The sequence below is a fragment of the Cervus canadensis genome, chromosome 13 (assembly GCF_019320065.1).
Source record: "Cervus canadensis isolate Bull #8, Minnesota chromosome 13, ASM1932006v1, whole genome shotgun sequence".
Taxonomy (NCBI): domain Eukaryota; kingdom Metazoa; phylum Chordata; class Mammalia; order Artiodactyla; family Cervidae; genus Cervus; species Cervus canadensis.
The window spans coordinates 47,171,849-47,183,865 of record NC_057398.1 but is presented as its reverse complement, the minus strand read 5'-3'; the positions used below and the strand labels follow the sequence as shown (position 1 = coordinate 47,183,865).

General features: G+C 37.0%; 1 protein-coding gene and 1 non-coding gene across 2 annotated transcripts in view; one reads left to right on the top strand and one right to left on the bottom strand.

Annotated features, from left to right (window-relative positions):
* KIF26B (kinesin family member 26B) overlaps positions 1–12,017 on the bottom strand; it is a 521,091-nt gene that overhangs the window by 251,698 nt on the left and 257,376 nt on the right. The window lies entirely within an intron of this gene.
* Positions 7,856–7,962, top strand: LOC122452698. Its single transcript, XR_006272846.1, has one exon. It is a non-coding gene; the product is annotated as a U6 spliceosomal RNA (small nuclear RNA).

Sequence of the window (12,017 nt, the reverse complement as noted above, 5' to 3'; positions counted from 1 at the left end):
TTCAATGCATGAAACAGGGCATTCAAAGCTGGTGCACTGGGACAACCCAGAGGGATGGGATGGGGAGGGAGGTTGGAGGGGGGGTTCAGGATGGGGGACACATGAACACCCATGGCTGATTCATGTCAATGTATGGCAAAAACCACCGCAATATTGTAAAGTAATTAGCCTCCAATTAAAATAAATTAATTAATTTTAAAAAGTAATCAAAATAAGTATATGTATTGCAATTGAGCAAAAGCTTTTTTTCAAGTAATAAAGATTCTATTTTTCTTAGTCAAAAAAAAAAAAAGAGGGGTGATAAGCAGACAGCTGGACTTAACCAGAAACATAACCGATGAACCCACTTTGTCTTGTGTTTTTCCAGCACACAGGATGGAAATAATGGGCTGTTTGCAAACAGAATGCAGAGCAAGGAAGCATTCAACCTAAAGCTATAATTAGTTTGTCAGCGCTGTGAGTCTATGATGTGTGTACAAAGAGAAACGCACTCCTCCTGGAGCACCTCCTCTCCCACCTCTGCCTTCTCTTTCCAAAATGGGCTTCAGTAATAACAGGCAAATGGAAGGCAGGCTTCAGCCAGCCGCTCTGTAAGCCTGACTCATGACATGTTCCTATCAACTGAGCTCTAAGGCCACGAATAGTTTCAGCATCAGCCATTCCAAACACTGATGGGAGTAATAACCCTAGGAAAATTACAGTGTAGGGAGATTTAATTCCATGCCCTTATTTGCAGGCTAAGGACGCTAACATCTCTTCTAACTGGGCTTGCGTCATATTTGATGAATGTTCAAACGTGATTGTACCGGTAGCTTTTTCTCTGAAAATTGCAGCGATTACTCATTAGTAAATGAGAGCCCTCGGGCAAAGAATCTGATCAGAAGACTGAGCACCATGTTACCAACAGATTCAACAAATTAATCCTAAAAGTTTGGCACTTAGAATGGGATTAAAGCACTGCAATTAAAATTTCCATGTATGAGATTATATCCATTACTACTCCTAAAAAAATTATTTGACCTTTCTATTACAAGCAATCTACCCCAGACTGAAAGAAATTGAAAGCACGTGGAGATGGAGTTTGATGCCTTTAGGGACACACAGGTGGGGAGAGAGACACTAAACAGACACAACATGGTGGCACGCTGCACCAGAGCAGAAGGTCTAGTCATTGATCCTTGGATCTTGCACAAATTAAGCAACTTTCTGCTTCTTCCTCCTACTCAGTAGACAGTAATACTCTAGTAAGGCTGCTCCCTTCTTCAGAGGTCTCCCATCAGCTAAATGGCTGGTGTTTTTGTACCACTATAAATGTGGCCCGGGCAGTGTCTTTCTATAACCTGGAGCATAGCCTAGTGTTAAGAGATAGGTCTTGTAAACTACACTTTTGTGGTTTGAAGGGGCTCTGTCACTCCCTGTATGACCTTAGTCAAGATCTTTGTATCTTAGTTTCCTCACGTGTGAAAATGAGGTCAGGACAAAATATACTGAATCATGTAAAAGTCCCTAGAACATTTCCTAGCCCACAGCAAGCACTCAAAAAATATTTACTACTGTTCTTTATATAAGTGTCCATGGGGGGGAGACTCTGGTATCTATGTGATACCTTTAAACATGAAAAATAATTTGGCATTTTCTAGAAAAGAAGGAGATGGACCTATTTATGACTCAGCAATTCCAATGCTACCCTAGAAAAACTCGCAAATGGCACAATCAACAACATTCATTGCAGCAACATCTGCAAGAGCAAAATTCTGGAATGATCATCAATGGGAGAGCGGACAAATATGCTGTGAAATTTCCATATAATAGAACACTATTAAAATGTCTGAATCTCCAAAACATAATACTGAATGAGGAAATAAAGGTTGCAGTATGAAACTTACAGTATAATCCATTTATAAAAGGGTTAAAATGTAAAGCAATATTCCATATTGCTTACAGATATATGCCTGTGCCATAAAAGTATAAAGCATGTACTCAAATTAAAAGTACCATATTCAGAATAACAGCTGCCCCTGGAGAAGAAAAGGAATGCAATAGAAGGGGGAAATACAGGGGGCTTCAACTATTCTGTGATATTTTATTTCTTTAAAAAAATAAAGAAAAAATGATAAAATCCTATTTGATAAAAGTCTTTCTTATATCATTCTATTAATATTTTGCATGCATAAAATATTGTTGAAACAAATGCTGCCTGTACTTTTGTCTTGATTTGTAGCATTTGTTCTCTCTGATGTTCTGCGAGCATGAGGTCACATATATGAATATCGTTTACTTCTTTTTTTCCATCTTTCTTCTCTGGGACAATTTATTATAAAATAATAAGTTTCTCATGACAACTCCTAATAGACTAAAAATTCTCATTTTAGCTTTACTAACCAACATTGTACAACAACAACATATTTAGATAATGAATCATTCTCTCATTAAAAAACATTTATGTAACCTCTTGTATGGATAGCTCTATTCAAAGTACAAAGGTTGGAAAATGAAAACAGCTGGTATCCTTATAAAAGGATACCAGCTATTGCAGCTTCATTAAAAATTTAAAAATCACTAAGAAAAATTCAGATACTCTAATGGAAGGATGAATATGAAAGATACAACAATTCTAGCAGAATTTAAATAGCTGATGAAAACATGAAAAACATTCAACTAAATAAACAATAAAATGAACAAAATTTAAAATGAGATATCACTTTAAGCTACCAAATTGGCAAAAGTACTATTCAATACTGGTGTAGTTTCACGAAATAGGGCACTTATATACTGCTGGTGGTTAATCTGGCATTATTTATCAAGGGCCTTAAAAATCTGGACACACTTTGACCCAGTGATTCTCCTGCTAGGATATACTAAGGAAATAACAGAAGACATGCATAAAGATTTGTGTGCAAAGCTATTCACTATGGCATCATCTATCATAACAAAACCCCTGAACATGTAACAATAGCATATTCATTAAATAAAATATTATCAACATAATATAATAATCTTCAGTCTTCATATATATTTTCATATTTTTCAAATTATATTAAATGGACAAATGTTCAAGAGATAATGTTAGTGGAGCAAACAGGAGACTGCATACAGGCATGAATCCAATTCAGCAAAATAACTTACGCACTGGCGAAAGATTGAAAGAAATACCCAAAAAGTCACTAGTGATTATCTCTGTTCCTGTGATCATGGGTGTCTTATTTCCTTATAACCTGATGTGTTTTTCAATAGCCCTGTTTTATAATTGGAAGAAAACACAAATTTTCAGATAATTATAGAAACTGAGACCTAGAAAGGACCTTCATTTTTATAGTCGGGAAGAGATTAAGCGATGGTCACGCTCCTGAGTGATCATACTCCTTCCTGGCCTGGGCAGCCATGTTTTCCAAGGGCCCCAAGGAAGAGCTGCAAGACCTCTACTGAGCCCCTGGGGTCCAGCCAGAACAGAACTGCAGACACCGTGAACAAGTGCTCTGGGCAGTGTTCATGCTCTCTCACTTCTGGAATATTCTTCCATTTGTATGCAATCGGGTTCACCACAATAACTGGGGAAAGGCGTTAAAAAGATATTTTATTTCGCTTGACATCACTACCTCAAGTATTTGCTTTATACTTTAAACTGCAATTGAAAATAGAAAGTGACACAGCACAGTTTTTAAAAAGTAATTGATGCTTTGGGGGTTTAGAAACACCTAAAATCAAACAGCGGGTAGAGGCAAGAGACTGGATGTGTGTGTGTGCTCACTTGTGCTCGACTCCTTGGGACCCCATGGACTATAGCCTGCCAGGCTCCTCTGTGCATGGGATCTTCCAGGCAAGAATACTGGAGCAGGTTGCTATTAATACAGTAATGGAGCCAGCTTCAAGCAGACATACAAACAGACCATGAGGAGGGAGTAGAGGTTCCCTAGCAGGAGGTTGATGAACAAGTTTTTAATATTCAGGTGCTTTAGATAATCACACTCACAACATCCAGTGCTTATTTCACCTTAACTCAAGCATTTGTCCCAGATAAATTTGTTATAATCTGAAGTTGAGACTCAAGATTTACAGAGTAGATAGGAGATATCTAGGCATTTATCCATGTTGGAAAACAAAGCCCAGCTTGAGAGTTATTTTCATTTAAAGAGAGTTCCCACAATTCTTACAATAGAAAGGAGATTAAAAAGGAGAAAGGAAAAAAGACTATTCGGGGGTGGGGCAATCTTCTCTTCCAGGGCTGGTGGCTCCCCTGATAGAGAACTAGGGCAGTTTCTAGGGCAGATCAGATCCTTTCCATTGAAGCCTCCTCAATAGTTTTCTCAATGTTTGCCTGAAGCAGGGGCTTACTGACAAAGTGCATTGTATGAAGCCTCCCAATGGAAGGTATCAAAGGAAAATACCAAGTTTTGTTCAGCCAGGGCTTTCCTGCTCTGTTACTGATGCCTTTGAGCACCTCAGAAGGAGACAAAGGGGAAAAAAAAACCTGATGGACCAAAGCATGCTTTTTTTTCTTTTTCCATTCACATAACAAGACATGCAGAGAGAAACATGAATGCATTTGGAAGGGGCTGGTAAGGCCAAAACTGAGCCATATTTTATTTCCCTTCGTCTTCAGATTTACCTCCCTGAACGGTCAAGACACAGACACAAGAACCACTTAGAAGAAAAGTAAGAAGGCAGTCTCGAATGCTGCAGAACTGCTTGAATGAAGCCAGTCTAATTAATGTAGAGGCTGTAAGGTTATGGCAAGAAGTACAAAAGGGAAAGACAAGAGACTCTACTCTGTAATGTGCAGCAAAAAGACTCCCTTCTTCTCTCATACAACTTGTAGTAACTCAAAAAGGAAGCCCAGGATTCCGCTGCTACAACCAAAACTTCTAACTATTTGAGTAGAGTGAATGATCCACATCAACTGATTGGCCTTCCTCCAGTTCACATCCTCCATACTGGTGTGAGTTTCAGCTCCCTAACAGGGTACCACATTCTACCCATCCTAAAACCTTGGCTGGGTTTGTGACCCATGTGGTGCTTACGCATAGGAGGTGCTTTACTGCAATTTTGATTTATACAAGTTCAGAAATGACACCATTTCCATAATGAAGTATACTGAGGCTGTTACTGTGTCAGTGCTTAGAAGTAAAGCAATCAACATTTTAAATTTAATAGACACAATTATTTCAACTTCTTCCAAAGTCTTTGAGCCTCTGTTTCATCACTGGTAAACTGAGGACTTGTTAGAATCTCGTTTTCTCTTACAATTTGTGATTCTGATATCAGACAAGGTAGAATGCGGGTCAAGAAACATGAAACAAGACAAATGACACTGTAATACTAAAAGCCACAATTCATAATAACAAAAATATAATGTTTATGAATTTTTTTGCACAAATACATGGCAACCACTTTTGAAAAACAACTGCATGAGCTGCAAAGAGAAATAGAAACACGCTAAAAACAGGAGCCTTTAACTCAAGGCTGGGACTAGGGTGAAGTGAGTGAGGCACTTTCCTTGGATGCACAATTTAAAGGAGTGCCTAAAACTCAGAACCAAAATAAATAATATTTTAATGCAATGTATTAAAAAATAAAAATTAATGCATATAATCTTAATAAATAAAATGTGAAATTTTAAAATAAAGATAGGAGCAGCATTACTGATTTTTTTCACTTGCCTCGGGCTCCAATATAACTTAGCATAACACTGGCACTGCTTGAACCTATCACTCTTGGTCCAAGACAATTCAACAATTCAAGAAGACAAAAAATTAAGTAAGGTCACAGGAAACCTAAACAATATGATAAATTAATCAATAAGATAAATCTCTGGTATGCTGGAAAAATGATATCTACATGCAAATAGCGTATTTAGACCTCTACTTCACACTATAGACAAAAACTAACTCAAAATGGATAAACAACCTAAATAGAAGAGCTAAAACCACAAAGCTTAGAAAACATAAGCATAAATCTTCATGTCCTAGGATTTGGCAATAGATTCTGAACTATAACACAAAAGGCAGGAGCAACAAAAGAAAAATACACTGTACTTCATCAAAATTAAAAGCTTTTGCATCATAAGCACTATCAAAAAAGGGAAAAGACAATACACACACTGAGAGAAAATAGTTGTTAATCATGTGTCTGATAATACTCAGATAATATAAAGAATTCCTACAACTCAACAACAAAATGACAATTAAAATTGAGCAAAAGATTTAAATAGACATTTTTCAACAAGAAGCACATGAAGAGATGTTCAACATCATTGGTCGTTAGAGAAATGCAAATCAAAACCACAATGATATATCACTTTACATTAACTGTAATGTTAAGACTTTAAACAAACAAACAAAAATGAAAAATAATATGCTGGTGAAGATGTAGAGAAATTGGAATACTCCTTCTTTACTGGTGGGAATTTGAAATGATGCAGCCTCTGTAGAAAACACTTGGGCAATTCCTCAAGAAGCTAAATGGAATTACGATATGACTCAGCAATTCCATCCCTGGGAATATATTCAAAAGAAGAGAAAACAGGGACTCAGATACTTATGCAGCAGTGTTCACTGTAGCAGTGTTTCCAATAGCCAAAATGTGGAAATAGCTAAGTGCCCATGAACGGATGAATGGATAAACAAATTGTGGTATAAACATATAAAAGAATATTTTTCAGCAATAAAAAGGAATGAAATTCTGATATATGCTACAACTTGATAGACCCTGAAAACATTATACTAAGTGAAAGAAACCAGACACTAAAAGGGACAAATATTGAATGATTTCATTTATATGAAATATCTAGATTAGGCAAATTCACAGAGATAAAGCAGAGGTTTTTAGGAGCCGGGGGATGGAGAGTTATTACTTAATGGGTACAGAGTTTCTGTTTGAGGTGATGATAAAGTTTTGGAAAATAATAGTAGTGATAGTTGTACAATATTGTGAATATAATTAATGCCACTGAATTATACATTTAAAAATAGTTAAAATGGAAGATTTTATGTTTTATATTTTTTACCAAAATAATATTATAGAAAAATAAATCTTCTGGATACATATCATACTTTGCATCCAAAAAACAGAGAATACACCTCCTCACATGCAATTCATGAAAGTTGATTGTACCTTAAACCACAAAGAAAAGTTCAATAAGTTTCATAAGATAGAAGTAATAAAAATATTATCTGATCATAATGCAATATAACCAGAAATAAATAACAAAATAATAAAACCAAAAGGCTCTTCCATTAGAAATTTTAAAAATCTATATTAAATAATTCTCAGGTAAAAGGGGAAATATAAACCAAAGCTGCAGAATTTCTAAAATAAAATGTTAATAAAACACTTCATATCAGAATCTATAAAATACAATTAATGCAGTCATGAGTGGAAAATTCATAGCCTGAATTTTACATTTAATAAAAATAAATGCATTAAATTCCAAACTTCAACAACAAAGTAAACCAAAAGAAAGTAGAGATGGAAATAATAAGATTAAAAGCAGAAAGCAGTGAAGTAGCAAATATCAGGTGGACCAAAAAGTTCACTCAGAGTTTTCCAGATGATCTCGTGGACAACTCCAAATGACCTTATTGGCCAACCCAATAGAATAACCCTAAAACTGATTAAAAAACAAACAAACACATAAAGCTGCTTGCTCTTTGAGGGGCAGAAAAGAAAGAAACTTTTCTCTGTAGTACATCTAATGGCAATGGACAAGATGAATTAGTGCCCAAGTGGGGACATAACCTCAAACAATCTAAATCTAGCAAGAAATTACTTAGAAGTTCACTTTCTATCTTAAAAATTCATCCAAGTTTCATATTGTATTCCATAGTACATCTCTTTGTGTTCTTAAAAAGTTGGTCTTGTGCTCGCTTCGGCAGCACATATACTAAAGTTGGAACGATACAGAGAAGATTAGCATGGCCCCTGCGCAAGGATGACACGCAAATTCGTGAAGCGTTCCATATTTTAAAAAAAAAAAAAAAAGTTGGTCTTTTCCTACCCCTAAGGCTTCAAGAAAAACCGATGACCCAGGAAGATGTGCCATATACTCAACAGCTTCTTAGAGGCCCCGGAACATCACTGGGGGTTCAGGTACCTGGGTTTGAGAAGATCCCTTTAGGATTCACACATTTTCATTCCAAATCTTACCACAGAATAATCTATGCAAGAGATAGAAATAACACCACTGACCTTCTCATTTTCTCAAAAGATTAAGTCACAATGAAGTGAATTTTTTTAACCAAAAACATCGAAATCAAATAGTACCAGAAATGGAACAATAAATAATTCACCAGCAATTCCTGTTCTCAGAGCCACTGAACAGCACCCTACACTTTATTGAAAGGGCCTTACAGAAAAGGATTACATTATTTTCCCATATAATTAAGATGACGTCTTTCTCCCTCCAGCATTAAACATGAGAGAAGACCACTTACTTCCCCTTTCAGAACACCTGGAGCAACAGTGAAAATCTTTTCAGAGAGTGTGATGCCAGACCTTCCCTTCCAATCTTCACGTTCAAATTCGAGTAGCAAGCAAGCTATTGTAAATTGTGATTTTCAGCCCTGTAAACCCAGTGATTTGGGACAAGCCACTCTGTTGCTTTCAAGCTAGACAGAGAAAGCAACTTGTGGATGTAAAAGCAAAGTCAATAGAGAAGAGTGAGAGGAAATGGCCACCAAAAATACCAACTGGGCATGGGAGGTGGAAGGGAGGTGAACAAGGAGGGGACATATGTATACCTATGCCTGATTTATGTTGATGTATGGCAGAAACAAACACATTATTGTGAAGCAATTATCTTTCAATTTAAAATAAATAAACTTGAAAAAGAACAAAAGATTTTAAAAAATAGAACTAAAGTGCGCGCACACATACACACAAAATATGCCAACTGGATCAAACAGGTGATTGCTGCAAGGGGCTCAATGGAACTAGAGCATTCTGCCTACACACACACACCAGTTTTATATTAGAATTCTGGTGCTATCCAAAGCAAAATACATGAGCAATCCCCACTGATACATTTTTCTCTCCTATCAATAAATAGCACATCCAACATGTGTGAAAATACCTCACATGTATAAGAATGAAAAATGCTTATACAAGAAAAGCTATTATGGATTCCATTTATGGTAGACCTACTTGCAATGAATCCATTAGCAGACAAAACTGACAATAAGTGCAAGAGATATCAAGTAGACTATAAAAAGATTAAAAAGCATCTTATGGTAGAGGCATATCCTTGAGACAACTTGTCATTTGAAATTTATGTTTTTTTCTTTTGCTGGATAAACTTCTCCCCTAGCAGTAAAGTATCAAGGGTATTTTTACCTCTTTATTCAACCATGGGTTTTCAAGCAAATCTTAATTACAAAATTCCATAATTCAGTCTAAAATGGAAAAGTCTTTATAATTTCTGCCTCCTGTTTTGTCAAATGTAAAGAGCTTGAGGCTAGCCAGGTGTTTAGCGAATGCACTTTCCAGCTTGTAGTAAGTTATCTGATAAACAGTACAAAGTGGAAATATATGTCAGTCATAGAAGGGTGATAAAAATGGAGCTCTTACAGCACACTGAATCACAGGAATTAGGTCAGCGATGAAAACACAGCCCCTCCTGGTCCAGCTACAATGGAAGTGATTACTAGACACTCCATAAACAAATGTTACTCAAAGGCAAGTTATCCAAAGCCTCCTCCAAAAAAATGTTATTGAGAAAATGCATTTCCTTTGTGGCATATCCAGCTTGTTTCTTGACTCAGGCTTGCAAACTGCTCTCATTGATTTTTAGAAACATCTTGGCTCTTTTCACCCCAATCATTTCCATATGACAACAATCCACAGGGATGCAGAGCTCAATGAAAGCAAAATCCTTGATGTGGATGGGATCTGCAAGCTCCAGCCTCTTTCTATTATCATGATGGACTATCTGTTGTTGTATTCATTTTGGTTCAAAAATCCACATGATGTTACCCTGAATTGCAGACTCAAAGCAGCAACAGGAGATCAGTCCTCAAGTACAGGTGTGCTAAATTGAACAGTCTCCTCCTTCCAGACACTAAAGGTTCTTTACTCTGAGAATACGCACATTTTGTATTACTTTAAGGATTTAATAGCTACTGGGTTCTTCTGGTTTTAAAAACCACAGTCAAAGCCAAAGTCTAGCAGACTTTATTATCTGGAATCTATATATATTCAATAAATATATTTTTCAGTGAATGGAGAACATGAAGTTATTAAAATTCACGGTAGCTCTGTGTATGCAAGAGAGGATTCAACACTTTGTAGGCTGTCATGTCAATTCTGAATCCTAAAGACAGCTATCTTTCTGCACACCAAGCTGAGAAGAGCTCTGGGCTGTTTCTATAACTGAGAGAACTCCCAGTCTCCTCCAGGCTTTGGAGCATCAACCAGACCTTCAGCAAATCTACACTGATTCCTTCTTTCTAAGATTAGTTCTCACTAAGAGTTATGATCTATCCCCCTAGTACTGAGCATATTCTTACTCACTTAGTAGATACAACAAAAGATAAGTTGGGCAGAATGAATTAAAACATCAGGGCTAGAACAGTAGCCATGAGCTCCCTCTCACAATCAGTATCAAGTGACCTTCAGGAGAGAAGATGAAAGCACAGCTGCAGCGTGGAGTTTACTCCACGCAAGGGACCAGCTCCACAAGTCTGATCCATCCCACGTGCTGTATGGTGAAGGGGCAAATAAAACAGAGCTGACAGTTGCAACTGCAGCATATATTACCACCCAATCCGTCAGTCAATCAGATTATATCCTAGAATCTGTCAGTGTTCACGGCACATGTGTCTTTATGAAAGAGACCAGTGGTGTGGTCAGAAACTGTACCTCCAAATATGAAAAGAAAATGAAATTTACTTCCCCAATAATGGAATTATTATTCAGGGTCCTCCAGAATCCGGTCAACGTCTATGGGAACTCCCTTGCGATAGTAGTAATGATCTGTCTTTGTATAAAATGGGAGAGGCTAGAGTTCCACGTGAATGTTTTGTAAATTGGAGCACACTACCTCCGTGAGATAAATCATTCACTTAAGAGTTAACTGTTTTAGCATAGGTTTTGGGTTATTCTTTAAATTACTCTTAAACCTAGAGGCTTAGGTTCCTCTAATTAAATTCTAGAACCTCCAGACTTACCAAAAGGAGGTGGCCTTGGGGATAAAAATTCACCCAAAGAGAAGGCAACGGACACTCTGGGACCAGCCAGGTTGTGCTTCCAAAGAGCCTTCTGGAGGGATCCTTAAGCATAAACTAGTTTCATGACCTTTTTTCCTTCTTATTATGGAAGATTTCAAACACATATGCAAATAGAACAATCTATGCAACTACCACCCAGTTTCAACAATTCTCAACTCATTGCCGATCTTTTTCCATTGCTTTTCTCTCCCAACACTTTCCTCTTCTACATCACTGTAACTTTTCATCTGTAAATATTTCAGTATGTATCTCTAAAGGATAAATACACATAAAAACTATAGTTCCACTATCATCATAAAACATTCTAATTCATTACATGTTTAAGTGTTTGCCCATGCCCTTTTGATGGGTCTCCCAGGCTAAGGTTACCTGGGAGACCAGGCTTACACAACAAGAGAAGCATGGTTCCACTATAATCCCTGATTGCCATGCTTGCATTTCACCCTCTGAGCCGTCAAACAGCCCAAAAGGAGGAAGATTCGTTCCTGTCCCTGCTCAGTTAAAACCATAGTGTACTTGGCATCCATAGTCCTTGATGGTGATGACTGTGATGGATATAAAGCAAGCTAAGGACAGAACTCGAATCTGCTATAAATTACATTGGCCTTTGGTGTTTGTGTTCAGCTGGAACACATGTGGGCAACCCCCATACCCCAAGACAAGGAGTTGACATTTCTTTTAAATGGAAGAAATCTGTTTTCACTTAGAATATTACTGCTATGGGTTCACATATTTCATATATATATATATATATTTTTTTTTATCTCTTTAACATGCTGCTGTTGGTTTTGAAGACAC